The sequence below is a fragment of the Loxodonta africana genome, chromosome 3 (genome assembly GCF_030014295.1).
Source record: "Loxodonta africana isolate mLoxAfr1 chromosome 3, mLoxAfr1.hap2, whole genome shotgun sequence".
In the NCBI taxonomy this organism is placed as follows: domain Eukaryota; kingdom Metazoa; phylum Chordata; class Mammalia; order Proboscidea; family Elephantidae; genus Loxodonta; species Loxodonta africana.
This window is the reverse complement of record NC_087344.1, coordinates 196,724,495-196,747,124: the sequence shown is the minus strand read 5'-3', so window position 1 is coordinate 196,747,124 and position 22,630 is coordinate 196,724,495. Positions and strand designations below refer to the sequence as shown.

The 22,630-nt window shown below is 65.8% G+C and overlaps 17 non-coding genes across 17 annotated transcripts; 6 read left to right on the top strand and 11 right to left on the bottom strand.

Moving 5' to 3' along the window:
* Positions 1 to 182: 182 nt before the first annotated feature.
* On the bottom strand, positions 183 to 254 carry TRNAE-CUC (transfer RNA glutamic acid (anticodon CUC)). Its single transcript has one exon. It is a non-coding gene; the product is annotated as a tRNA-Glu (tRNA).
* A 1,119-nt stretch (positions 255 to 1,373) lies between these two features.
* TRNAD-GUC (transfer RNA aspartic acid (anticodon GUC)) lies at positions 1,374 to 1,445 on the bottom strand. Its single transcript has one exon. It is a non-coding gene; the product is annotated as a tRNA-Asp (tRNA).
* Positions 1,446 to 2,021: 576 nt separating this feature from the next.
* Positions 2,022 to 2,104, top strand: TRNAL-CAG (transfer RNA leucine (anticodon CAG)). Its single transcript has one exon. It is a non-coding gene; the product is annotated as a tRNA-Leu (tRNA).
* Positions 2,105 to 3,884: 1,780 nt separating this feature from the next.
* On the top strand, positions 3,885 to 3,955 carry TRNAG-GCC (transfer RNA glycine (anticodon GCC)). The gene has a single exon. It is a non-coding gene; the product is annotated as a tRNA-Gly (tRNA).
* A 3,171-nt stretch (positions 3,956 to 7,126) lies between these two features.
* On the bottom strand, positions 7,127 to 7,198 carry TRNAE-CUC (transfer RNA glutamic acid (anticodon CUC)). Its single transcript has one exon. It is a non-coding gene; the product is annotated as a tRNA-Glu (tRNA).
* Positions 7,199 to 7,464: 266 nt separating this feature from the next.
* TRNAG-UCC (transfer RNA glycine (anticodon UCC)) lies at positions 7,465 to 7,536 on the bottom strand. Its single transcript has one exon. It is a non-coding gene; the product is annotated as a tRNA-Gly (tRNA).
* Positions 7,537 to 8,328: 792 nt separating this feature from the next.
* TRNAD-GUC (transfer RNA aspartic acid (anticodon GUC)) lies at positions 8,329 to 8,400 on the bottom strand. The gene has a single exon. It is a non-coding gene; the product is annotated as a tRNA-Asp (tRNA).
* A 576-nt stretch (positions 8,401 to 8,976) lies between these two features.
* On the top strand, positions 8,977 to 9,059 carry TRNAL-CAG (transfer RNA leucine (anticodon CAG)). The gene has a single exon. It is a non-coding gene; the product is annotated as a tRNA-Leu (tRNA).
* Positions 9,060 to 10,839: 1,780 nt separating this feature from the next.
* On the top strand, positions 10,840 to 10,910 carry TRNAG-GCC (transfer RNA glycine (anticodon GCC)). The gene has a single exon. It is a non-coding gene; the product is annotated as a tRNA-Gly (tRNA).
* Positions 10,911 to 14,092: 3,182 nt separating this feature from the next.
* On the bottom strand, positions 14,093 to 14,164 carry TRNAE-CUC (transfer RNA glutamic acid (anticodon CUC)). The gene has a single exon. It is a non-coding gene; the product is annotated as a tRNA-Glu (tRNA).
* A 266-nt stretch (positions 14,165 to 14,430) lies between these two features.
* On the bottom strand, positions 14,431 to 14,502 carry TRNAG-UCC (transfer RNA glycine (anticodon UCC)). Its single transcript has one exon. It is a non-coding gene; the product is annotated as a tRNA-Gly (tRNA).
* A 792-nt stretch (positions 14,503 to 15,294) lies between these two features.
* On the bottom strand, positions 15,295 to 15,366 carry TRNAD-GUC (transfer RNA aspartic acid (anticodon GUC)). The gene has a single exon. It is a non-coding gene; the product is annotated as a tRNA-Asp (tRNA).
* Positions 15,367 to 15,946: 580 nt separating this feature from the next.
* Positions 15,947 to 16,029, top strand: TRNAL-CAG (transfer RNA leucine (anticodon CAG)). Its single transcript has one exon. It is a non-coding gene; the product is annotated as a tRNA-Leu (tRNA).
* Positions 16,030 to 17,809: 1,780 nt separating this feature from the next.
* On the top strand, positions 17,810 to 17,880 carry TRNAG-GCC (transfer RNA glycine (anticodon GCC)). Its single transcript has one exon. It is a non-coding gene; the product is annotated as a tRNA-Gly (tRNA).
* Positions 17,881 to 21,085: 3,205 nt separating this feature from the next.
* Positions 21,086 to 21,157, bottom strand: TRNAE-CUC (transfer RNA glutamic acid (anticodon CUC)). Its single transcript has one exon. It is a non-coding gene; the product is annotated as a tRNA-Glu (tRNA).
* A 266-nt stretch (positions 21,158 to 21,423) lies between these two features.
* On the bottom strand, positions 21,424 to 21,495 carry TRNAG-UCC (transfer RNA glycine (anticodon UCC)). Its single transcript has one exon. It is a non-coding gene; the product is annotated as a tRNA-Gly (tRNA).
* A 792-nt stretch (positions 21,496 to 22,287) lies between these two features.
* Positions 22,288 to 22,359, bottom strand: TRNAD-GUC (transfer RNA aspartic acid (anticodon GUC)). The gene has a single exon. It is a non-coding gene; the product is annotated as a tRNA-Asp (tRNA).
* Between the last annotated feature and the right edge of the window lie 271 nt (positions 22,360 to 22,630).

Genomic DNA, 22,630 nt, shown 5'->3' with positions numbered 1-22,630 from the left:
GCCAGCGCCAGGGCGGACGAGCAAGTAGGCCTGTGGTGGGCGAGCGGGTCGAAAAGGATCGGATGGCATTGGTGGCGGCAGCGGGCCAGGCGGTGTGCTGGGCCTGCAAGCGTTGGCTAAAAGGCAGGTGTGGAGGGAGGTGCGCGGCAAGTTGTTTGTGGGCAGAGAGGAAGAAGAACGGCTTCCCTGACCGGGAATCGAACCCGGGCCGCGGCGGTGAGAGCGCCGAATCCTAACCACTAGACCACCAGGGAGCGTCGGGACACCCGTCCTGCCTGCGCCACCTGCACTCAGCGCCTCCGCACCCCTCGGCCCCAGCCGTGGACCTTGCTCCGGCCTCCAGTCGCCCGGCCCGGCCTCCCCTGGCACTCCGCGCCCTTTTCTCTTGCTCGCAGCACCCCCAAAACGCTGGGCGCCTCCTTCCTTCTCCCACACATACACACCGAGCCAAGTGCCGACTCGTCAGCATACCTGGCAAACGCCGGCTGGGGGCGCTCTGGCAAAAAGTCAGCCCACTGCGTTGGCCGGGAATCGAACCCGGGTCAACGCTGGAAGGCAGCTATGCTCACCACTATACCACCACCGCGCACGGCCCAGACAAGCCAAGATGCCGCGCGGAACTCGCACCAGCGTGCTGCCGCGCCGGCCGCCGCGGCCCCGCAGACCCTTCTCGACGCCTGGCTCACCCGTCCGCGGCTCCGGGCCCTCACAGCACCACCAGCCGCCGCCCGGCGCCAGCCGAGCCCCGCCGCTCTCCACACGCCCCCGCCCCGCCCTCCTCAGCCCCGCCGCTGGGGGGCGCTCTCCCGCTCGCTTCCTCCGGCCTCCCGCCCGCAGCGGGGCGCTCCAGGGCGCGCGGCCCCCCACCCCCGGCCCTGAGCTCCCGGCTGCGGCCTGCCCCCGGGGCACGCCTGCTCCACACCCCCGGCTCGCCAAGCCCCTTCCATTCTCCGCCACGTCGCGGCCGCTCGGCGACGCTCGGCTAGGCCACAGCCGGCACCGAGACGGTGCACATCTCCGACAGGCCGCTCTCCACCTGGCACCTGGGAGCCGGAGTCGCTGGGCGGCGGTCGGCGACCCTGAGCCGGGAGGCGAAAGACACCCATCCGCTGGGGACGGGCCGCTCCTCAAGCGCTGCCGGGACCCGAGAAGGCTGCTGTGGCTGGCGGGCGACCAGGCGCCTTGGCCAGGAGGATTGGAAGGGAAGGTGGGCGGAGGGTGGGCTGTGCCCCGCAGAGGATGACGCCAAGGGCCCAGGTGGAGCGCGGAGGGCAGGGCAGGGCGGGGCAGGGCAGGGCAGGGCATTGCGCCGGCCACTGGGTCTGAGAGCGGGCGCCGGGTGCGTGGCGGCAGAGGCCAAAAAGGGCGTCTGCCTCCCCGTCGGGGAATCGAACCCCGGTCTCCCGCGTGACAGGCGGGGATACTCACCACTATACTAACGAGGACGGCGGTGGCCGTCCGGGGTGCGGAACGCTCTCCCGCCGCCGCCGCTGCACACCACGCCGACTCCGACTCCGACGCCGACGCCTCTTCCTGCCCCCTGCTCGCTGCATGCTCGGCGACAGAGCGCGCCCCGCCCACCTCCATCCTCGCCGTCCACGCAGCCTGGCACCCGGGCCGGGCCCGGGGGATACCGAAGCTCCGCGTGCGCGGCGGCCGCTTCCCTCAACGGCGGCGAAAGCGCCGGGAGAAAGAAAGGGGATCGAGCGGGCAGAAAACGTCTGCGAGGAGGAGGAGGCATTGGTGGGCGCGAGAGCTGACGTGAGGACGGAGGCCGGGGCAGCGGCTGGCGGGGCCCGGGGGACGGTGCGTGGGGGAGTTGGCCGGGCACCTCGCCGGGTCGGCCGGCCTTGGTGGCGCTCGGCTCCGAGCCTTCGCGCGCGCCGTCCGTCCGTCCGTCCGTCCGTCCGTCCGTCGGTCGCGCAGCCGCAAGGCCGTCCAGGAGGCGCGCCGACCGGCCCAGGGCACCGGCGTTGGCGCGGCGTCGCAGCCGGGCCAGCGGCGACGCGCCCACAGCCGCCGTCAGGATGGCCGAGCGGTCTAAGGCGCTGCGTTCAGGTCGCAGTCTCCCCTGGAGGCGTGGGTTCGAATCCCACTCCTGACAAGACAACCTTTTGGCAACAGCCACCTACTGTCCCCAGCCTTCACCACACGCGTCTCTGCCCTTTACTGGGCGACTGTCCACGCTCGGGCCGTGCAATCCTTCTGCCTCTCCAGCCTCCAGCCCGTGGCCCCACCCCGCTCCGACACCCTAACTTGTCAGGCACATCCCTGACAGCTAGGATGCTCCAGCGCCTTGAACCCCTCTGGTAACTGCCTTTCCGGCCAGCCCCAGCCCAACTGCCCACCATGAAACGCACCCCTCCTACCTGCCTGCCCCCGCATCCGCGCGGTTTCTCGACTTCCCATCGCAGCTACCTCCTCTCTCTTACCCCTGTCCTCTCTCTGCCCTCGCCCTTTCCCTCTTCCCTCTGTCTTTCACCTCTCCCTCTCCCTCTCCCTCTCTCTCTGTCTTTGTCAGGCCCCGATTACCCAACAAGCAAGGTAGGCACGGGTCCAATTGTTAGGCTTCCCACCAATCTGCAGCTCACGATCTCACCGCTCTCCCACCGCAGCAAGGATGTGGTGAAGCCCACTTGAAACCGCTCACCACAGAGTAGGGAGCCAATACAGTGGAGCCCGCCCGTGCGCGCGACCCTGGCTCAACGCAAGCCGCTGCTCACCGGCCTTCCTGGTTAATCCGCCCCTGGTCTTTAGCCCCGTTTGCCTGCGTGTGTCTGTGGGCTCCATCTGGCCCGTGTGGAAAGCCCTCCCCGGTGGTCCTCCACTTTCTGCCCGCTGAACAGCAGCAACTCGCTTTTGCCCTGCGCTGCTGCAAGCAGCACCACACCACCCAAGACCTTGGCCATCATCCCGCCCTTTCCACACCAGCCTCCTGCCCATTCCTCTCTCCCGCCCCGAATCCCCTTCCCACTAACACCCGCTGCGCCCTCTCTTCATCCCGTGGTCTCCGCGCTTGTTGAGTTTGGGGACCTTGCCTCCCCACACCGGCCATGCCGCTGCATTTTCAGCCCCACCACCGGCTGGCGAGGAGAAGCCAGAGCCGGGCACAGGGCCCGGTCCACCTCGGGCGCGCCACATCCCAGTTCCACGCGGGTAGCCGCTGCCTGGGAGCAGACCCACCGCGCCAACGACCTCTCTGCTGCCGAAGAGCTCTTTCGATGGGTGGGCCGGCTCCCGCTCCACAACCCACCCCCTCCAGCACAGCATCCTAAGGAGTGCGGCTGGCCGGAGGACGGAGGGCGGAAGGCAGGCTCAGACCGCTGTGGCCACTTTGTCCGACGTCCCGCCGCTGGCAGGCAGCCGCCACAGGAGGATGCAGGCGTCCCGCTCCCTTGCTCCCGGACCTCCTGTGCCCACACCCCCAAGCACGGGCCAGAAAACTGGCCGCCCAAGGGGGTCCTGGGGGTGCATGCCGGGGGTCGCCGCCGGGACAGCTGTGAGCACCTCTGCGCGCCACAGGCCACCTGGCCTGGCTGGGATTGGCGCTGGCCGACCAGGCTCCTTCGGGCTCTAGGCTTCCTCCCAGCCACGGGATGGGCAGGGACTACCTCTCTCCCTCCGCCTCCGTCCAGGACCCTCGACACGCCTGGCACCTGCCTCTCTTCCACGTCGGTCGCCCAGACCCCTTCCCTTGCCCGCCCGTCCCGCCCACCCGCACCAGGCCGCCGGCCCCAGGCTGGCCGCCGCCGCCTGCCTAGCTCTAGGGGAGCAGAGAGACAGACGCTCCGGCCAGGTAGTGAGCAGCGTCCTGAGCCCAGCGGCGGGCCAGCGAAGACAGGGCAGGGGCACAGGCTGGAGCCAGCCGCCCGGACGCCGGCAGCGCATGGGTGGTTCAGTGGTAGAATTCTCGCCTGCCACGCGGGAGGCCCGGGTTCGATTCCCGGCCCATGCAGTCCCCTGTCCCCTTTTGGTCGCTCTGCCCCAATTCACACCGCCGCCTGCTCAGTGCTTGCTCTGCTTGCTCTGCTCTGCTCCGCTCTGGCTCTCCTACTACACTCGGGGCAACTCTCCCAGAGCCCTGGGGCTCCGCTCCCACCTGCAGCCAGCCCACCAGTGTGCCAGCGCCCTGCGCCTCTCCCACACCCTGGGGCCGAAAGCACACCGCGCTCCGGCGCCGACCGCCAGTGGGCTCTGCCCCAACACTTCTCCCGGGCAGCCACCCTTTTCTCTTCATCACCCTGACGAAACCTTAGCCACACGTTTCACTTCACGGAGGACCACCGTGCAACACGCGGGCTTTGGCTGCGGGGACTCCATGCCTCTTCCCATCTCACCACCCTTCCTGGCCACGCTCCCAAAATGACACCATCCTTGCTGGACCATTACCAAGGAAGTCGCACGGCCGGATCCATACTCGGAAAAGCAACGCATTACGCTCCCCTACCGTGTCCTGGTCATCATCGCGCACGAGAAAATGAAAGTCATGTCAGTACAGTCACTTTAGCCCACTCCTCCACAACACAGTGGTAAACACGCCCCTTCCTTGCCCGCCTCCCCCTTACCACGATCCAAACTTTTGGCCAAAGGTCACTGGAGGCATCTGTTGCTCGGGCCTCTTTCAATCTCCACTGAGTCCCCCGTCCCACCCCACCGCACCCCACGGTGCCCCAAACGCGCACCTAACGCACTCCCGTGTCCTGACAAAGGGACGTTTAAGCCTCTGGGCCAGTCGCGCGCCCTAAGACCTCACGGCCTTTTCCAGACGTTTTTCTCTCTTCCCTTCTCTTCTAATCTCTCTCTGCGTGTCTCTCTGTGTGTCTGTCTGTTTCTCGCTCCCTCTTCTGCCCGTCCGTCTCTGTCTCTATCTCTGTCTCCCTCTCTGTCTCCCGGCCCCTGTCTCACGCTGGCTCTCTCTCGACAGCACCCTTGCCCCCAATCAACCTCCCACTCTTTAGGTTGACTGACTTCAGGCACAGCACCGCGGGCAACCTTGTCTGGCCGGGTCCAGTCTCATGACGTGCCCTTGGATCTGGGTGGGACCTAAGCCCACCCTCCCAACATTCCCCCCCACCCCCGCCACCCAGCTAGCCATCTAGTGGTCCTTCCAGCCTCCGCCTGACCCGCCACCACAGACCTCTATCACACGAACGCCTTGCCTTGCCCTGATGACGCACATCCACCGGGCTGGCCACCCCCGGCATCCCCAGGGTCGCCCCCGCCCCTCCCATGTCCCCACCCTCATCTCCACACTGGCCTGGCATAATGCTCCGAAGCCCCCAAGCCTCTGCAGCGCCGGCACCTGACTGGGCGGCCGCACTCGCTGCGCCCCCTCCTGCCCTAGGGCGGCTTGGACACTCTGACATCTGGACTCCTTCTCCCACCTGCCAGCACTCAGGACACGTCTGTCCCCTCTTTTGGGTTTCCCTCACCTTTCCCTGTCCTTTGTGTCGTGCCACCCGAACAACCAGCCAGCTTCCTCCACTGCGGTCATCTATCCACAACTCACAAAACAGGGGCAGGAAGGAAGTGCCTGGGGTGACAGTAAGCTTCTCTATGATCACATGGGTTCCTGCTCACAAGGCTATGCCTTTCCATGCCTGGCCTTCTACTGCCCTGACATTCCAAGCCGCTGAAAAGCCCGCGGAGTGCAGTTCTACTCTCAGACACATGGGGTCGCCGGGAGTCAGAATCCACCCCATCGCCCTTTTCAAAAGCCATCTCTTTCTTCAAATCCCGTGAACGGCCACCCCAAGGGATGAAGTTATGCTCATGCCACAACAGGCATGAACCTTGAAGACATTCGCCGAGTCAAGTAAACCAGACCCAAAACAACAAACGTTGTATGATTTTACTTTCGTCGCGTCTGTATAACAGGTAACTTCCCAGACCAACAAAGGAGAATAGACGTTTCCCGGGGTAGCCGGGAAGGGGAAACAGGAGGCCCTCATTATGTGGGAACAGGGTTGGTTTGGGAATGACTAAAAAAAAAAAAAAAAAAAAAAGTGGAAATGGATATTCGTGGCGGTTAGAAAAGACGGCGAACGTCCTTAAAGCCACTGAATTCTGCACTCAGAAATGGTGAAAATGATATATTCTGTCTTACGTATACTTTCACCACAATTAAAGACAGAGAGAGCGGGAAGGGGAGGTGAGTGGGAAGAGAACCACGAAGATACCCAAGGAACGACTGTCTGGCGTGAGGCTTGTGCGTTTCCTTGCGTGCAAACTTGATTTCTAAGAAAAAGAGTCTTGAAGCAAATATTAGACCCTCTCTGTCCGCAGGCCTTGCAAGACGCGGATGACTGCCGTCTGCCATCTACCAGGCGCGGCATCATCGATGAGTTAACAAGAGGGACGCTCGGGGTGGAAGAGGGGATGGACACCGGGATAGATATGCGATAAGGCAGGAGTGGGATAAAATGCATGGGTCGTACAATCCGGGGGGCGGGAGTAGGGGTGTTCTCGGTCAATTTGTGTCCACGCTGAGATCTGTTGGCGCCTTGCTAATACCGTCGTGTTAGAGAGTCGGGGAAGGCTACCTGCTGCCACCGCCCCTCAGCCGTTGGGCATGTCCATTTCCCCGACGGCCCCCGGTCTCACATTCCTCTCTCCCCCTTACTCTCATCCCCCCCCTCCGACCCCACCCGGACCCCCCCAGCTGGCCGGGCATTCCCAGATTCCCCTTTCACGTTCTTCTGTCTCCCGGCCGCCGTCGCCCTGCTCAGGGTCTGGGCCTTCACAAGCTTGGCTCCCCCAGCCCAGGTCTGGCCTGGTAGCTGAGCCAAATGCAAGCACGCGCCAGGGCGCGCGCTGGCAGCAGCGAGGACGCGGGCTCCGCTCCTGGCCACCGCCGGCCAGAGGCTGTCCTGGCCTGTGGGCTTTGGGGCTGACAGATGCCAGAGAACGCGAGCGCCTGCGCCAGCGCCAGCGCCAGCGCCAGCGCCAGCGCCAGGGCGGACGAGCAAGTAGGCCTGTGGTGGGCGAGCGGGTCGAAAAGGATCGGATGGCATTGGTGGCGACAGCGGGCCAGGCGGTGTGCTGGGCCTGCAAGCGTTGGCTAAAAGGCAGGTGTGGAGGGAGGTGCGCGGCAAGTTGTTTGTGGGCAGAGAGGAAGAAGAACGGCTTCCCTGACCGGGAATCGAACCCGGGCCGCGGCGGTGAGAGCGCCGAATCCTAACCACTAGACCACCAGGGAGCGTCGGGACACCCGTCCTGCCTGCGCCACCTGCACTCAGCGCCTCCGCACCCCTCGGCCCCAGCCGTGGACCTTGCTCCGGCCTCCAGTCGCCCGGCCCGGCCTCCCCTGGCACTCCGCGCCCTTTTCTCTTGCTCGCAGCACCCCCAAAACGCTGGGCGCCTCCTTCCTTCTCCCACACATACACACCGAGCCAAGTGCCGACTCCGTCAGCCATACCTGGCAAGACGGCCCTGGGCTGGGCCTCTGGCAAAAAGTCAGCCCACTGCGTTGGCCGGGAATCGAACCCGGGTCAACTGCTTGGAAGGCAGCTATGCTCACCACTATACCACCAACGCCGCACGGCCCAGACAAGCCCAAGATGCCGCGCGGAACTCGCACCAGCGTGCTGCCGCCGCCGCCGCCCGCCGCCGGGCGCAGACCCTTCTCGACGCCTGGCTCACCCGTCCGCGGCTCCGGGCCCTCACAGCACCACCAGCCGCCGCCCGGCGCCAGCCGAGCCCCGCCGCTCTCCACACGCCCCCGCCCCGCCCTCCTCAGCCCCGCCGCTGGGGGGCGCTCTCCCGCTCGCTTCCTCCGGCCTCCCGCCCGCAGCGGGGCGCTCCAGGGCGCGCGGCCCCCCACCCCCGGCCCTGAGCTCCCGGCTGCGGCCTGCCCCCGGGGCACGCCTGCTCCACACCCCCGGCTCGCCAAGCCCCTTCCATTCTCCGCCACGTCGCGGCCGCTCGGCGACGCTCGGCTAGGCCACAGCCGGCACCGAGACGGTGCACATCTCCGACAGGCCGCTCTCCACCTGGCACCTGGGAGCCGGAGTCGCTGGGCGGCGGTCGGCGACCCTGAGCCGGGGGGCGGAAGACACCCATCCGCTGGGGACGGGCCGCTCCTCAAGCGCTGCCGGGACCCGAGAAGGCTGCTGTGGCTGGCGGGCGACCAGGCGCCTTGGCCAGGAGGATTGGAAGGGAAGGTGGGCGGAGGGTGGGCTGTGCCCCGCAGAGGATGACGCCAAGGGCCCAGGTGGAGCGCGGAGGGCAGGGCAGGGCGGGGCAGGGCAGGGCAGGGCATTGCGCCGGCCACTGGGTCTGAGAGCGGGCGCCGGGTGCGTGGCGGCAGAGGCCAAAAAGGGCGTCTGCCTCCCCGTCGGGGAATCGAACCCCGGTCTCCCGCGTGACAGGCGGGGATACTCACCACTATACTAACGAGGACGGCGGTGGCCGTCCGGGGTGCGGAACGCTCTCCCGCCGCCGCCGCTGCACACCACGCCGACTCCGACTCCGCTGCCGACGCCTCTTCCTGCCCCCTGCTCGCTGCATGCTCGGCGACAGAGCGCGCCCCGCCCACCTCCATCCTCGCCGTCCACGCAGCCTGGCACCCGGGCCGGGCCCGGGGGATACCGAAGCTCCGCGTGCGCGGCGGCCGCTTCCCTCCACGGCGGCGAAAGCGCCGGGAGAAAGAAAGGGGATCGAGCGGGCAGAAAACGTCTGCGAGGAGGAGGAGGCATTGGTGGGCGCGAGAGCTGACGTGAGGACGGAGGCCGGGGCAGCGGCTGGCGGGGCCCGGGGGACGGTGCGTGGGGGAGTTGGCCGGGCACCTCGCCGGGTCGGCCGGCCTTGGTGGCGCTCGGCTCCGAGCCTTCGCGCGCGCCGTCCGTCCGTCCGTCCGTCCGTCCGTCCGTCGGTCGCGCAGCCGCAAGGCCGTCCAGGAGGCGCGCCGACCGGCCCAGGGCACCGGCGTTGGCGCGGCGTCGCAGCCGGGCCAGCGGCGACGCGCCCACAGCCGCCGTCAGGATGGCCGAGCGGTCTAAGGCGCTGCGTTCAGGTCGCAGTCTCCCCTGGAGGCGTGGGTTCGAATCCCACTCCTGACAAGACAACCTTTTGGCAACAGCCACCTACTGTCCCCAGCCTTCACCACACGCGTCTCTGCCCTTTACTGGGCGACTGTCCACGCTCGGGCCGTGCAATCCTTCTGCCTCTCCAGCCTCCAGCCCGTGGCCCCACCCCGCTCCGACACCCTAACTTGTCAGGCACATCCCTGACAGCTAGGATGCTCCAGCGCCTTGAACCCCTCTGGTAACTGCCTTTCCGGCCAGCCCCAGCCCAACTGCCCACCATGAAACGCACCCCTCCTACCTGCCTGCCCCCGCATCCGCGCGGTTTCTCGACTTCCCATCGCAGCTACCTCCTCTCTCTTACCCCTGTCCTCTCTCTGCCCTCGCCCTTTCCCTCTTCCCTCTGTCTTTCACCTCTCCCTCTCCCTCTCCCTCTCTCTCTGTCTTTGTCAGGCCCCGATTACCCAACAAGCAAGGTAGGCACGGGTCCAATTGTTAGGCTTCCCACCAATCTGCAGCTCACGATCTCACCGCTCTCCCACCGCAGCAAGGATGTGGTGAAGCCCACTTGAAACCGCTCACCACAGAGTAGGGAGCCAATACAGTGGAGCCCGCCCGTGCGCGCGACCCTGGCTCAACGCAAGCCGCTGCTCACCGGCCTTCCTGGTTAATCCGCCCCTGGTCTTTAGCCCCGTTTGCCTGCGTGTGTCTGTGGGCTCCATCTGGCCCGTGTGGAAAGCCCTCCCCGGTGGTCCTCCACTTTCTGCCCGCTGAACAGCAGCAACTCGCTTTTGCCCTGCGCTGCTGCAAGCAGCACCACACCACCCAAGACCTTGGCCATCATCCCGCCCTTTCCACACCAGCCTCCTGCCCATTCCTCTCTCCCGCCCCGAATCCCCTTCCCACTAACACCCGCTGCGCCCTCTCTTCAGCCCGTGGTCTCCGCGCTTGTTGAGTTTGGGGACCTTGCCTCCCCACACCGGCCATGCCGCTGCATTTTCAGCCCCACCACCGGCTGGCGAGGAGAAGCCAGAGCCGGGCACAGGGCCCGGTCCACCTCGGGCGCGCCACATCCCAGTTCCACGAGGGTAGCCGCTGCCTGGGAGCAGACCCACCGCGCCAACGACCTCTCTGCTGCCGAAGAGCTCTTTCGATGGGTGGGCCGGCTCCCGCTCCACAACCCACCCCCTCCAGCACAGCATCCTAAGGAGTGCGGCTGGCCGGAGGACGGAGGGCGGAAGGCAGGCTCAGACCGCTGTGGCCACTTTGTCCGACGTCCCGCCGCTGGCAGGCAGCCGCCACAGGAGGATGCAGGCGTCCCGCTCCCTTGCTCCCGGACCTCCTGTGCCCACACCCCCAAGCACGGGCCAGAAAACTGGCCGCCCAAGGGGGTCCTGGGGGTGCATGCCGGGGGTCGCCGCCGGGACAGCTGTGAGCACCTCTGCGCGCCACAGGCCACCTGGCCTGGCTGGGATTGGCGCTGGCCGACCAGGCTCCTTCGGGCTCTAGGCTTCCTCCCAGCCACGGGATGGGCAGGGACTACCTCTCTCCCTCCGCCTCCGTCCAGGACCCTCGACACGCCTGGCACCTGCCTCTCTTCCACGTCGGTCGCCCAGACCCCTTCCCTTGCCCGCCCGTCCCGCCCACCCGCACCAGGCCGCCGGCCCCAGGCTGGCCGCCGCCGCCTGCCTAGCTCTAGGGGAGCAGAGAGACAGACGCTCCGGCCAGGTAGTGAGCAGCGTCCTGAGCCCAGCGGCGGGCCAGCGAAGACAGGGCAGGGGCACAGGCTGGAGCCAGCCGCCCGGACGCCGGCAGCGCATGGGTGGTTCAGTGGTAGAATTCTCGCCTGCCACGCGGGAGGCCCGGGTTCGATTCCCGGCCCATGCAGTCCCCTGTCCCCTTTTGGTCGCTCTGCCCCAATTCACACCGCCGCCTGCTCAGTGCTTGCTCTGCTTGCTCTGCTCTGCTCTGCTCTGCTCTGCTCTGCTCTGCTCCGCTCCGCTCTGGCTCTCCTACTACACTCGGGGCAACTCTCCCAGAGCCCTGGGGCTCCGCTCCCACCTGCAGCCAGCCCACCAGTGTGCCAGCGCCCTGCGCCTCTCCCACACCCTGGGGCCGAAAGCACACCGCGCTCCGGCGCCGACCGCCAGTGGGCTCTGCCCCAACACTTCTCCCGGGCAGCCACCCTTTTCTCTTCATCACCCTGACGAAACCTTAGCCACACGTTTCACTTCACGGAGGACCACCGTGCAACACGCGGGCTTTGGCTGCGGGGACTCCATGCCTCTTCCCATCTCACCACCCTTCCTGGCCACGCTCCCAAAATGACACCATCCTTGCTGGACCATTACCAAGGAAGTCGCACGGCCGGATCCATACTCGGAAAAGCAACGCATTACGCTCCCCTACCGTGTCCTGGTCATCATCGCGCACGAGAAAATGAAAGTCATGTCAGTACAGTCACTTTAGCCCACTCCTCCACAACACAGTGGTAAACACGCCCCTTCCTTGCCCGCCTCCCCCTTACCACGATCCAAACTTTTGGCCAAAGGTCACTGGAGGCATCTGTTGCTCGGGCCTCTTTCAATCTCCACTGAGTCCCCCGTCCCACCCCACCGCACCCCACGGTGCCCCAAACGCGCACCTAACGCACTCCCGTGTCCTGACAAAGGGACGTTTAAGCCTCTGGGCCAGTCGCGCGCCCTAAGACCTCACGGCCTTTTCCAGACGTTTTTCTCTCTTCCCTTCTCTTCTAATCTCTCTCTGCGTGTCTCTCTGTGTGTCTGTCTGTTTCTCGCTCCCTCTTCTGCCCGTCCGTCTCTGTCTCTATCTCTGTCTCCCTCTCTGTCTCCCGGCCCCTGTCTCACGCTGGCTCTCTCTCGACAGCACCCTTGCCCCCAATCAACCTCCCACTCTTTAGGTTGACTGACTTCAGGCACAGCACCGCGGGCAACCTTGTCTGGCCGGGTCCAGTCTCATGACGTGCCCTTGGATCTGGGTGGGACCTAAGCCCACCCTCCCAACACTCCCCCCCCACCCCCGCCACCCAGCTAGCCATCTAGTGGTCCTTCCAGCCTCCGCCTGACCCGCCACCACAGACCTCTATCACACGAACGCCTTGCCTTGCCCTGATGACGCACATCCACCGGGCTGGCCACCCCCGGCATCCCCAGGGTCGCCCCCGCCCCTCCCATGTCCCCACCCTCATCTCCACACTGGCCTGGCATAATGCTCCGAAGCCCCCAAGCCTCTGCAGCGCCGGCACCTGACTGGGCGGCCGCACTCGCTGCGCCCCCTCCTGCCCTAGGGCGGCTTGGACACTCTGACATCTGGACTCCTTCTCCCACCTGCCAGCACTCAGGACACGTCTGTCCCCTCTTTTGGGTTTCCCTCACCTTTCCCTGTCCTTTGTGTCGTGCCACCCGAACAACCAGCCAGCTTCCTCCACTGCGGTCATCTATCCACAACTCACAAAACAGGGGCAGGAAGGAAGTGCCTGGGGTGACAGTAAGCTTCTCTATGATCACACGGGTTCCTGCTCACAAGGCTATGCCTTTCCATGCCTGGCCTTCTACTGCCCTGACATTCCAAGCCGCTGAAAAGCCCGCGGAGTGCAGTTCTACTCTCAGACACATGGGGTCGCCGGGAGTCAGAATCCACCCCATCGCCCTTTTCAAAAGCCATCTCTTTCTTCAAATCCCGTGAACGGCCACCCCAAGGGATGAAGTTATGCTCATGCCACAACAGGCATGAACCTTGAAGACATTCGCCGAGTCAAGTAAACCAGACCCAAAACAACAAACGTTGTATGATTTTACTTTCGTCGCGTCTGTATAACAGGTAACTTCCCAGACCAACAAAGGAGAATAGACGTTTCCCGGGGTAGCCGGGAAGGGGAAACAGGAGGCCCTCATTATGTGGGAACAGGGTTGGTTTGGGAATGACTAAAAAAAAAAAAAGTGGAAATGGATATTCGTGGCGATTAGAAAAGACGGCGAACGTCCTTAAAGCCACTGAATTCTGCACTCAGAAATGGTGAAAATGATATATTCTGTCTTACGTATACTTTCACCACAATTAAAGACAGAGAGAGCGGGAAGGGGAGGTGAGTGGGAAGAGAACCACGAAGATACCCAAGGAACGACTGTCTGGCGTGAGGCTTGTGCGTTTCCTTGCGTGCAAACTTGATTTCTAAGAAAAAGAGTCTTGAAGCAAATATTAGACCCTCTCTGTCCGCAGGCCTTGCAAGACGCGGATGACTGCCGTCTGCCATCTACCAGGCGCGGCATCATCGATGAGTTAACGAGAGGGACGCTCGGGGTGGAAGAGGGGATGGACACCGGGATAGATATGCGATAAGGCAGGAGTGGGATAAAATGCATGGGTCGTACAATCCGGGGGGCGGGAGTAGGGGTGTTCTCGGTCAATTTGTGTCCACGCTGAGATCTGTTGGCGCCTTGCTAATACCGTCGTGTTAGAGAGTCGGGGAAGGCTACCTGCTGCCACCGCCCCTCAGCCGTTGGGCATGTCCATTTCCCCGACGGCCCCCGGTCTCACATTCCTCTCTCCCCCTTACTCTCATCCCCCCCCCTCCGACCCCACCCGGACCCCCCCAGCTGGCCGGGCATTCCCAGATTCCCCTTTCACGTTCTTCTGTCTCCCGGCCGCCGTCGCCCTGCTCAGGGTCTGGGCCTTCACAAGCTTGGCTCCCCCAGCCCAGGTCTGGCCTGGTAGCTGAGCCAAATGCAAGCACGCGCCAGGGCGCGCGCTGGCAGCAGCGAGGACGCGGGCTCCGCTCCTGGCCACCGCCGGCCAGAGGCTGTCCTGGCCTGTGGGCTTTGGGGCTGACAGATGCCAGAGAACGCGAGCGCCTGCGCCAGCGCCAGCGCCAGCGCCAGGGCGGACGAGCAAGTAGGCCTGTGGTGGGCGAGCGGGTCGAAAAGGATCGGATGGCATTGGTGGCGGCAGCGGGCCAGGCGGTGTGCTGGGCCTGCAAGCGTTGGCTAAAAGGCAGGTGTGGAGGGAGGTGCGCGGCAAGTTGTTTGTGGGCAGAGAGGAAGAAGAACGGCTTCCCTGACCGGGAATCGAACCCGGGCCGCGGCGGTGAGAGCGCCGAATCCTAACCACTAGACCACCAGGGAGCGTCGGGACACCCGTCCTGCCTGCGCCACCTGCACTCAGCGCCTCCGCACCCCTCGGCCCCAGCCGTGGACCTTGCTCCGGCCTCCAGTCGCCCGGCCCGGCCTCCCCTGGCACTCCGCGCCCTTTTCTCTTGCTCGCAGCACCCCCAAAACGCTGGGCGCCTCCTTCCTTCTCCCACACATACACACCGAGCCAAGTGCCGACTCCGTCAGCCATACCTGGCAAGACGGCCCTGGGCTGGGCCTCTGGCAAAAAGTCAGCCCACTGCGTTGGCCGGGAATCGAACCCGGGTCAACTGCTTGGAAGGCAGCTATGCTCACCACTATACCACCAACGCCGCACGGCCCAGACAAGCCCAAGATGCCGCGCGGAACTCGCACCAGCGTGCTGCCGCCGCCGCCGCCCGCCGCCGGGCGCAGACCCTTCTCGACGCCTGGCTCACCCGTCCGCGGCTCCGGGCCCTCACAGCACCACCAGCCGCCGCCCGGCGCCAGCCGAGCCCCGCCGCTCTCCACACGCCCCCGCCCCGCCCTCCTCAGCCCCGCCGCTGGGGGGCGCTCTCCCGCTCGCTTCCTCCGGCCTCCCGCCCGCAGCGGGGCGCTCCAGGGCGCGCGGCCCCCCACCCCCGGCCCTGAGCTCCCGGCTGCGGCCTGCCCCCGGGGCACGCCTGCTCCACACCCCCGGCTCGCCAAGCCCCTTCCATTCTCCGCCACGTCGCGGCCGCTCGGCGACGCTCGGCTAGGCCACAGCCGGCACCGAGACGGTGCACATCTCCGACAGGCCGCTCTCCACCTGGCACCTGGGAGCCGGAGTCGCTGGGCGGCGGTCGGCGACCCTGAGCCGGGGGGCGGAAGACACCCATCCGCTGGGGACGGGCCGCTCCTCAAGCGCTGCCGGGACCCGAGAAGGCTGCTGTGGCTGGCGGGCGACCAGGCGCCTTGGCCAGGAGGATTGGAAGGGAAGGTGGGCGGAGGGTGGGCTGTGCCCCGCAGAGGATGACGCCAAGGGCCCAGGTGGAGCGCGGAGGGCAGGGCAGGGCGGGGCAGGGCAGGGCAGGGCATTGCGCCGGCCACTGGGTCTGAGAGCGGGCGCCGGGTGCGTGGCGGCAGAGGCCAAAAAGGGCGTCTGCCTCCCCGTCGGGGAATCGAACCCCGGTCTCCCGCGTGACAGGCGGGGATACTCACCACTATACTAACGAGGACGGCGGTGGCCGTCCGGGGTGCGGAACGCTCTCCCGCCGCCGCCGCTGCACACCACGCCGACTCCGACTCCGACGCCGACGCCTCTTCCTGCCCCCTGCTCGCTGCATGCTCGGCGACAGAGCGCGCCCCGCCCACCTCCATCCTCGCCGTCCACGCAGCCTGGCACCCGGGCCGGGCCCGGGGGATACCGAAGCTCCGCGTGCGCGGCGGCCGCTTCCCTCCACGGCGGCGAAAGCGCCGGGAGAAAGAAAGGGGATCGAGCGGGCAGAAAACGTCTGCGAGGAGGAGGAGGCATTGGTGGGCGCGAGAGCTGACGTGAGGACGGAGGCCGGGGCAGCGGCTGGCGGGGCCCGGGGGACGGTGCGTGGGGGAGTTGGCCGGGCACCTCGCCGGGTCGGCCGGCCTTGGTGGCGCTCGGCTCCGAGCCTTCGCGCGCGCCGTCCGTCCGTCCGTCCGTCCGTCCGTCCGTCCGTCGGTCGCGCAGCCGCAAGGCCGTCCAGGAGGCGCGCCGACCGGCCCAGGGCACCGGCGTTGGCGCGGCGTCGCAGCCGGGCCAGCGGCGACGCGCCCACAGCCGCCGTCAGGATGGCCGAGCGGTCTAAGGCGCTGCGTTCAGGTCGCAGTCTCCCCTGGAGGCGTGGGTTCGAATCCCACTCCTGACAAGACAACCTTTTGGCAACAGCCACCTACTGTCCCCAGCCTTCACCACACGCGTCTCTGCCCTTTACTGGGCGACTGTCCACGCTCGGGCCGTGCAACCCTTCTGCCTCTCCAGCCTCCAGCCCGTGGCCCCACCCCGCTCCGACACCCTAACTTGTCAGGCACATCCCTGACAGCTAGGATGCTCCAGCGCCTTGAACCCCTCTGGTAACTGCCTTTCCGGCCAGCCCCAGCCCAACTGCCCACCATGAAACGCACCCCTCCTACCTGCCTGCCCCCGCATCCGCGCGGTTTCTCGACTTCCCATCGCAGCTACCTCCTCTCTCTTACCCCTGTCCTCTCTCTGCCCTCGCCCTTTCCCTCTTCCCTCTGTCTTTCACCTCTCCCTCTCCCTCTCCCTCTCTCTCTGTCTTTGTCAGGCCCCGATTACCCAACAAGCAAGGTAGGCACGGGTCCAATTGTTAGGCTTCCCACCAATCTGCAGCTCACGATCTCACCGCTCTCCCACCGCAGCAAGGATGTGGTGAAGCCCACTTGAAACCGCTCACCACAGAGTAGGGAGCCAATACAGTGGAGCCCGCCCGTGCGCGCGACCCTGGCTCAACGCAAGCCGCTGCTCACCGGCCTTCCTGGTTAATCCGCCCCTGGTCTTTAGCCCCGTTTGCCTGCGTGTGTCTGTGGGCTCCATCTGGCCCGTGTGGAAAGCCCTCCCCGGTGGTCCTCCACTTTCTGCCCGCTGAACAGCAGCAACTCGCTTTTGCCCTGCGCTGCTGCAAGCAGCACCACACCACCCAAGACCTTGGCCATCATCCCGCCCTTTCCACACCAGCCTCCTGCCCATTCCTCTCTCCCGCCCCGAATCCCCTTCCCACTAACACCCGCTGCGCCCTCTCTTCAGCCCGTGGTCTCCGCGCTTGTTGAGTTTGGGGACCTTGCCTCCCCACACCGGCCATGCCGCTGCATTTTCAGCCCCACCACCGGCTGGCGAGGAGAAGCCAGAGCCGGGCACAGGGCCCGGTCCACCTCGGGCGTGCCACATCCCAGTTCCACGCGGGTAGCCGCTGCCTGGGAGCAGACCCACCGCGCCAACGACCTCTCTGCTGCCGAAGAGCTCTTTCGATGGGTGGGCCGGCTCCCGCTCCACAACCCACCCCCTCCAGCACAGCATCCTAAGGAGTGCGGCTGGCCGGAGGACGGAGGGCGGAAGGCAGGCTCAGACCGCTGTGGCCACTTTGTCCGACGTCCCGCCGCTGGCAGGCAGCCGCCACAGGAGGATGCAGGCGTCCCGCTCCCTTGCTCCCGGACCTCCTGTGCCCACACCCCCAAGCACGGGCGAGAAAACTGGCCGCCCAAGGGGGTCCTGGGGGTGCATGCCGGGGGTCGCCGCCGGGACAGCTGTGAGCACCTCTGCGCGCCACAGGCCACCTGGCCTGGCTGGGATTGGCGCTGGCCGACCAGGCTCCTTCGGGCTCTAGGCTTCCTCCCAGCCACGGGATGGGCAGGGACTACCTCTCTCCCTCCGCCTCCGTCCAGGACCCTCGACACGCCTGGCACCTGCCTCTCTTCCACGTCGGTCGCCCAGACCCCTTCCCTTGCCCGCCCGTCCCGCCCACCCGCACCAGGCCGCCGGCCCCAGGCTGGCCGCCGCCGCCTGCCTAGCTCTAGGGGAGCAGAGAGACAGACGCTCCGGCCAGGTAGTGAGCAGCGTCCTGAGCCCAGCGGCGGGCCAGCGAAGACAGGGCAGGGGCACAGGCTGGAGCCAGCCGCCCGGACGCCGGCAGCGCATGGGTGGTTCAGTGGTAGAATTCTCGCCTGCCACGCGGGAGGCCCGGGTTCGATTCCCGGCCCATGCAGTCCCCTGTCCCCTTTTGGTCGCTCTGCCCCAATTCACACCGCCGCCTGCTCAGTGCTTGCTCTGCTTGCTCTGCTCTGCTCTGCTCTGCTCTGCTCTGCTCTGCTCCGCTCCGCTCTGGCTCTCCTACTACACTCGGGGCAACTCTCCCAGAGCCCTGGGGCTCCGCTCCCACCTGCAGCCAGCCCACCAGTGTGCCAGCGCCCTGCGCCTCTCCCACACCCTGGGGCCGAAAGCACACCGCGCTCCGGCGCCGACCGCCAGTGGGCTCTGCCCCAACACTTCTCCCGGGCAGCCACCCTTTTCTCTTCATCACCCTGACGAAACCTTAGCCACACGTTTCACTTCACGGAGGACCACCGTGCAACACGCGGGCTTTGGCTGCGGGGACTCCATGCCTCTTCCCATCTCACCACCCTTCCTGGCCACGCTCCCAAAATGACACCATCCTTGCTGGACCATTACCAAGGAAGTCGCACGGCCGGATCCATACTCGGAAAAGCAACGCATTACGCTCCCCTACCGTGTCCTGGTCATCATCGCGCACGAGAAAATGAAAGTCATGTCAGTACAGTCACTTTAGCCCACTCCTCCACAACACAGTGGTAAACACGCCCCTTCCTTGCCCGCCTCCCCCTTACCACGATCCAAACTTTTGGCCAAAGGTCACTGGAGGCATCTGTTGCTCGGGCCTCTTTCAATCTCCACTGAGTCCCCCGTCCCACCCCACCGCACCCCACGGTGCCCCAAACGCGCACCTAACGCACTCCCGTGTCCTGACAAAGGGACGTTTAAGCCTCTGGGCCAGTCGCGCGCCCTAAGACCTCACGGCCTTTTCCAGACGTTTTTCTCTCTTCCCTTCTCTTCTAATCTCTCTCTGCGTGTCTCTCTGTGTGTCTGTCTGTTTCTCGCTCCCTCTTCTGCCCGTCCGTCTCTGTCTCTATCTCTGTCTCCCTCTCTGTCTCCCGGTCCCTGTCTCACGCTGGCTCTCTCTCGACAGCACCCTTGCCCCCAATCAACCTCCCACTCTTTAGGTTGACTGACTTCAGGCACAGCACCGCGGGCAACCTTGTCTGGCCGGGTCCAGTCTCATGACGTGCCCTTGGATCTGGGTGGGACCTAAGCCCACCCTCCCAACACTCCCCCCCCACCCCCGCCACCCAGCTAGCCATCTAGTGGTCCTTCCAGCCTCCGCCTGACCCGCCACCACAGACCTCTATCACACGAACGCCTTGCCTTGCCCTGATGACGCACATCCACCGGGCTGGCCACCCCCGGCATCCCCAGGGTCGCCCCCGCCCCTCCCATGTCCCCACCCTCATCTCCACACTGGCCTGGCATAATGCTCCGAAGCCCCCAAGCCTCTGCAGCGCCGGCACCTGACTGGGCGGCCGCACTCGCTGCGCCCCCTCCTGCCCTAGGGCGGCTTGGACACTCTGACATCTGGACTCCTTCTCCCACCTGCCAGCACTCAGGACACGTCTGTCCCCTCTTTTGGGTTTCCCTCACCTTTCCCTGTCCTTTGTGTCGTGCCACCCGAACAACCAGCCAGCTTCCTCCACTGCGGTCATCTATCCACAACTCACAAAACAGGGGCAGGAAGGAAGTGCCTGGGGTGACAGTAAGCTTCTCTATGATCACACGGGTTCCTGCTCACAAGGCTATGCCTTTCCATGCCTGGCCTTCTACTGCCCTGACATTCCAAGCCGCTGAAAAGCCCGCGGAGTGCAGTTCTACTCTCAGACACATGGGGTCGCCGGGAGTCAGAATCCACCCCATCGCCCTTTTCAAAAGCCATCTCTTTCTTCAAATCCCGTGAACGGCCACCCCAAGGGATGAAGTTATGCTCATGCCACAACAGGCATGAACCTTGAAGACATTCGCCGAGTCAAGTAAACCAGACCCAAAACAACAAACGTTGTATGATTTTACTTTCGTCGCGTCTGTATAACAGGTAACTTCCCAGACCAACAAAGGAGAATAGACGTTTCCCGGGGTAGCCGGGAAGGGGAAACAGGAGGCCCTCATTATGTGGGAACAGGGTTGGTTTGGGAATGACTAAAAAAAAAAAAAAAAAAAGTGGAAATGGATATTCGTGGCGATTAGAAAAGACGGCGAACGTCCTTAAAGCCACTGAATTCTGCACTCAGAAATGGTGAAAATGATATATTCTGTCTTACGTATACTTTCACCACAATTAAAGACAGAGAGAGCGGGAAGGGGAGGTGAGTGGGAAGAGAACCACGAAGATACCCAAGGAACGACTGTCTGGCGTGAGGCTTGTGCGTTTCCTTGCGTGCAAACTTGATTTCTAAGAAAAAGAGTCTTGAAGCAAATATTAGACCCTCTCTGTCCTCAGGCCTTGCAAGACGCGGATGACTGCCGTCTGCCATCTACCAGGCGCGGCATCATCGATGAGTTAACAAGAGGGACGCTCGGGGTGGAAGAGGGGATGGACACCGGGATAGATATGCGATAAGGCAGGAGTGGGATAAAATGCATGGGTCGTACAATCCGGGGGGCGGGAGTAGGGGTGTTCTCGGTCAATTTGTGTCCACGCTGAGATCTGTTGGCGCCTTGCTAATACCGTCGTGTTAGAGAGTCGGGGAAGGCTACCTGCTGCCACCGCCCCTCAGCCGTTGGGCATGTCCATTTCCCCGACGGCCCCCGGTCTCACATTCCTCTCTCCCCCTTACTCTCATCCCCCCCCTCCGACCCCACCCGGACCCCCCCAGCTGGCCTGGCATTCCCAGATTCCCCTTTCACGTTCTTCTGTCTCCCGGCCGCCGTCGCCCTGCTCAGGATCTGGGCCTTCACAAGCTTGGCTCCCCCAGCCCAGGTCTGGCCTGGTAGCTGAGCCAAATGCAAGCACGCGCCAGGGCGCGCGCTGGCAGCAGCGAGGACGCGGGCTCCGCTCCTGGCCACCGCCGGCCAGAGGCTGTCCTGGCCTGTGGGCTTTGGGGCTGACAGATGCCAGAGAACGCGAGCGCCTGCGCCTGCGCCAGCGCCAGCGCCAGCGCCAGCGCCAGCGCCAGGGCGGACGAGCAAGTAGGCCTGTGGTGGGCGAGCGGGTCGAAAAGGATCGGATGGCATTGGTGGCGGCAGCGGGCCAGGCGGTGTGCTGGGCCTGCAAGCGTTGGCTAAAAGGCAGGTGTGGAGGGAGGTGCGCGGCAAGTTGTTTGTGGGCAGAGAGGAAGAAGAACGGCTTCCCTGACCGGGAATCGAACCCGGGCCGCGGCGGTGAGAGCGCCGAATCCTAACCACTAGACCACCAGGGAGCGTCGGGACACCCGTCCTGCCTGCGCCACCTGCACTCAGCGCCTCCGCACCCCTCGGCCCCAGCCGTGGACCTTGCTCCGGCCTCCAGTCGCCCGGCCCGGCCTCCCCTGGCACTCCGCGCCCTTTTCTCTTGCTCGCAGCACCCCCAAAACGCTGGGCGCCTCCTTCCTTCTCCCACACATACACACCGAGCCAAGTGCCGACTCCGTCAGCCATACCTGGCAAGACGGCCCTGGGCTGGGCCTCTGGCAAAAAGTCAGCCCACTGCGTTGGCCGGGAATCGAACCCGGGTCAACTGCTTGGAAGGCAGCTATGCTCACCACTATACCACCAACGCCGCACGGCCCAGACAAGCCCAAGATGCCGCGCGGAACTCGCACCAGCGTGCTGCCGCCGCCGCCGCCCGCCGCCGGGCGCAGACCCTTCTCGACGCCTGGCTCACCCGTCCGCGGCTCCGGGCCCTCACAGCACCACCAGCCGCCGCCCGGCGCCAGCCGAGCCCCGCCGCTCTCCACACGCCCCCGCCCCGCCCTCCTCAGCCCCGCCGCTGGGGGGCGCTCTCCCGCTCGCTTCCTCCGGCCTCCCGCCCGCAGCGGGGCGCTCCAGGGCGCGCGGCCCCCCACCCCCGGCCCTGAGCTCCCGGCTGCGGCCTGCCCCCGGGGCACGCCTGCTCCACACCCCCGGCTCGCCAAGCCCCTTCCATTCTCCGCCACGTCGCGGCCGCTCGGCGACGCTCGGCTAGGCCACAGCCGGCACCGAGACGGTGCACATCTCCGACAGGCCGCTCTCCACCTGGCACCTGGGAGCCGGAGTCGCTGGGCGGCGGTCGGCGACCCTGAGCCGGGAGGCGAAAGACACCCATCCGCTGGGGACGGGCCGCTCCTCAAGCGCTGCCGGGACCCGAGAAGGCTGCTGTGGCTGGCGGGCGACCAGGCGCCTTGGCCAGGAGGATTGGAAGGGAAGGTGGGCGGAGGGTGGGCTGTGCCCCGCAGAGGATGACGCCAAGGGCCCAGGTGGAGCGCGGAGGGCAGGGCAGGGCGGGGCAGGGCAGGGCAGGGCATTGCGCCGGCCACTGGGTCTGAGAGCGGGCGCCGGGTGCGTGGCGGCAGAGGCCAAAAAGGGCGTCTGCCTCCCCGTCGGGGAATCGAACCCCGGTCTCCCGCGTGACAGGCGGGGATACTCACCACTATACTAACGAGGACGGCGGTGGCCGTCCGGGGTGCGGAACGCTCTCCCGCCGCCGCCGCTGCACACCACGCCGACTCCGACTCCGACGCCGACGCCTCTTCCTGCCCCCTGCTCGCTGCATGCTCGGCGACAGAGCGCGCCCCGCCCACCTCCATCCTCGCCGTCCACGCAGCCTGGCACCCGGGCCGGGCCCGGGGGATACCGAAGCTCCGCGTGCGCGGCGGCCGCTTCCCTCCACGGCGGCGAAAGCGCCGGGAGAAAGAAAGGGGATCGAGCGGGCAGAA